Below are 4,144 nucleotides of genomic sequence, written 5' to 3'. Positions count from 1 at the left end.
GCGTTGCTGTTGCGTGCAGTCAGTGCACTGAGGCCTATACCACACACAGAGAAAAGGAGGGTTCCTACAGGGGTTTCCGGTTGCTGTTGTAGGGCTGTGACACCAGTTATAGAAAATAAAATAATAATAATAATAATAATAATAATAATAATAATAATAATAAATTAAAGATGACAAATTAAAATGAATCCAATATGCTATGGCTTGGAAAAATGTGATTTTAGTCCAGATGATTTGGAACGACTCATTCATTGTTAAATGGTTCTTCATGGCACCATAAAGATTTATGCAGAACAATTTGGGGCCAGTGCAGTAAAGAACCTGAAAAATTATCTTTACTACCCTAGAAATGCCTGTGCTTTAGGATAACAACCTCCAGTACCTTCACCAGGTCCTGTGTGGAACCATTTTTACTGAGAGTGTTCTACACCCTCCGTGTCATGCAGTCACAGTGACGTGAGAGCGTGGTTATTCACAATAGGTCCAATGCTGAAGGATCTGGGCATGGCACGGGGACCACCGCTGGCACAGACGCAGCTCACTTAACCATTTGAGGTAAATATGACAAATACACCGGCCGCTTCTAATATTATATGCCACCAAATCTTTGCCACAATATCTATCTATCTATCTATCTATCTATCTATCTATCTATCTATCTATCTATCTATCTATCTATCAATCTATCAATCAATCAATCAATCAATCAATCTATCTATCTATCTATCTATCTATCTATCTATCTATCTATCTATCTCCAGCATGACTTTCAAATAAATTTCTTTCAGAGTCACTGATGGATCCTTTGTATTCTCTGTTCTATAGCCTCGAGTAAATGGAAAGCACTCGATATGGAATCATCTCAAGGACCCCCGGAGGTCCCTGGACCCCGCTTTGGGAACACTGGTCTATAGGATGGTGTATCACGTGACATGATGACAATGCATCACCGGTCCCTAATCCAGTCCCACGTCCCGGAGACCATGGGCTGTGTGTATGTGTGTGAGTGTGTGTGTGTGCTCAGCCTGAAATTATGTAACAGTGCGCTGCTGCTGTATTTATAGCGCATCTGTATCCGTCTGCCAGCATCCGCTTATCATTCCTCTGTCTTCTCATCTCAAGGCCTGCCCCTTCCCCATGTGTAATATGTGATACATTCACAGTGGAATACATCTTAAGTAGTATCATTCAGCCAAGGTAGACCGAGGCAATGACAACCTGATGCAGACTCTAATAAAAGCCAGTAATTCACTGAAAGAATCAAACAGCAAAAATTAATAGCTCTACCTTACCTCTCCCTGTTTCCAACAAGCCCATTTTATCTATCTATCTATCATCTATCTATCTACTAGTGCAGTTTCACATTAAGTATTCCGATAATAAAATCATGGAAATGAAGTGGTGGCCCCAACAAGCCAGAGCTCCATGCACACAAACAGCAGCAGCAAGTGTACTGTATCTTTAAGGACAATCCACCAAAGGTTGGCACATGAGTTCAGTGTCCAGTTTAATGTCATCTAACAATAGCAGGTTTTCACTGACTTATCTGACAAAGGAATATGTCCACATTCAGAAAGACTGCATATGTAATTTGTGCAAAGGTCTCATAAAATATATTTCTGAGAATCTGTTATGCAGTAGGTTGGGTTTAACAGCTGGATTAAAACAACAACAACAACAACAACAACAACAACAACAACAACAACAACAACAACAACAACAACAACAACTACAATAACAACAACTACAATAACAACAACTACAGCACAATTCAAATTTTGCACTAAGACTGAACATGTAAATTAGTAATGTGATGAAAATTGATGCAAAAATGATGGGCTGCCTGCCTGTATTCACAATGTGTTCTAATAAATTGGTAATGCCAGAAATACCCACCACTTAATCATGGGCCAAACCAATTGCAGTGATAGCCTACTGCAGTAGCAGTTCCCAAAGTGGGGTCTGGGAACCCTGAGGAGTCCTTAAGGAATTTCTAGCAGGGCCCCCAGGGAAGTGAGGACTATCCGAATTTCAACATTATTTCACATTATTTATTACATGCTCGTGTGTAAGGATGACTGTTTTCATCACAGCAACAAAATCAGATGGGTGTGTTTCTTACGCAAACAGCACAAACAGCGCCAGAAAATTTAGAGTCTCAGAAAATGCATTTGAAAGCCAATTCATTTTAAGCTTGGTCTGACTTACAGTTTACCTGGCATGGTCTGAATTGCCCCAATGCAGTAACACTCAGACAGTTGCTCAAAGCTTGCAAATTGGTCAGCTCTACGTAGATGCTTGATTAATTTCGACTAATTCCACTAAGTGGATAACTACTGCATATCAAGAGGACAGTGAGTTCCACATGGAACCACACAGACAATGGATTGTTTGAGTTACATTAATGACAGTTGGGATCGATGCAATTAAACTGAACACTGCTACAAACCGGAACAGAATCAATGGCTGCTTTAAGGTGGATGCAATTCATTTTAATCAGTGGTAAATAAGTGATTTTCACACACTGGGGACATTACCAAATAAAAAAAATCTTATAATCATAAAATATATTTTATTCAGATTGAAAGCATCATGCAGAGGATAACCTGATGGACAAAACTGCAGTGTGATGTAGACTGATGAGGGGCCAAAGATGAGGGTTATACACAAGATTATGACTTAATTACTTGGTCCCGGTGCAAATGTTTTCATTGGGCCTTTCACCTCATGCTCACAAATGCATTACCTACTTCTCTATCATGTGCAAATTAGCAGGCATATCTATCACAGAGCAGAAAAGTGCAAAAATGTCACTACTGAGAGGTTCACTCTGCCGCCTCTTACACCATAACAGTAACCCTGGTCAGCACCACGGACAGCAGTCCTCTGATCTCTACATGATATTTACTGTTTTCAGCTACAGTATAAGTATTAAATATATGAGGAATACAGGATACATAGAGAGCTTATGTGGTTAGCGTCGGTGATTAGTTGTGTGGTATACATGACTCTGTGACCAGCTGAAGCCCATCCATGGCATATGCCCATCACAGATTCCTGAATCCTGTCACCACAGTACCTGGTACACTGATGATAGTTACGCCTCAGGGTGGGACAGTATGATGAAAAAATAACAGTTTTTTGGAGTCCGATCATGATGACACATGACCACCATGCATTCCATTAGCTCAGACAACTAAGATGCATATCATGTGTCCACAACAGTTAAATCTGGGATCTTTGTCAGATGCTGTCCTTTCATCTCTCCACCTTTCCTGTGTGTCCCATATTTTCTGCTATCCCTATTTTGTTTTTCATATACTGTTGTAATATTGTAAAGATGGATATGCACATTTGCAGCTGCTCCTAATCATCTGTTAACAATAGTGGTCAAATACAGTGCCTAGTGCAATCTTAATTTTTAATTTAAATGCCGATTTGTTGAATTGTGTTGTTACATTTATTTTCGAGCAACACTTCTGAACTATTTACTGTGCACTGGTATTTCCAGAGTCTTTCAGGAACGGGTCATTTTGTCAATTGTTTTGCTCTATTTCACAATAAGAATTTCACAGAGTGGTGTTGGCTCAAGCTTTCACCACTCTTCCCCTCTTCCGCTTGCTCCAAGGCCTCATTCAGATTGCATAAAGATACATTTTTCACAGACCAAAAACTATTCCTATTCAGGCATGGATGATTCAATATGTGCACTCAAGATTTTTGGCATGCCTTTGCATGCTCACAGGCTTATTTGAAACCTTTTGTTTGTTTGTTTGTTTGCTTTTTTACCTATTATGTGGTTGAAAATCTGATTGTGTTCCTTTCTCCTTATCATGTCTTTCTGCTGAAGCATTACCTACATTTTTTTCCTTCTGTATTGTTTATCACATTTTCTAAAATTAAACCTCATTTTCTCAAAATTTTGAACATAAATGAAGAAACACATGCACAACATGCAAAACTGCACAAGTCTCATTGCATTATATACATGTTATGTCTTCTCAATGCTACATTTTTGTTCATATGTTACATGTCAGTCCACCTTCGACTGTGCATTCTATACTACAGTAATAACAAGTTAACATATGTATGTATAGTACAACATTGAAACAGTATTATTGTCTAGAGTGAGTGAAATGCATAA

This window comes from Myripristis murdjan, chromosome 14, assembly GCF_902150065.1.
Source record: "Myripristis murdjan chromosome 14, fMyrMur1.1, whole genome shotgun sequence".
In the NCBI taxonomy this organism is placed as follows: Eukaryota; Metazoa; Chordata; class Actinopteri; order Holocentriformes; family Holocentridae; genus Myripristis; species Myripristis murdjan.
The sequence above is the reverse complement of the archived record's forward strand: the minus strand, read 5'-3'. Positions refer to the sequence as shown.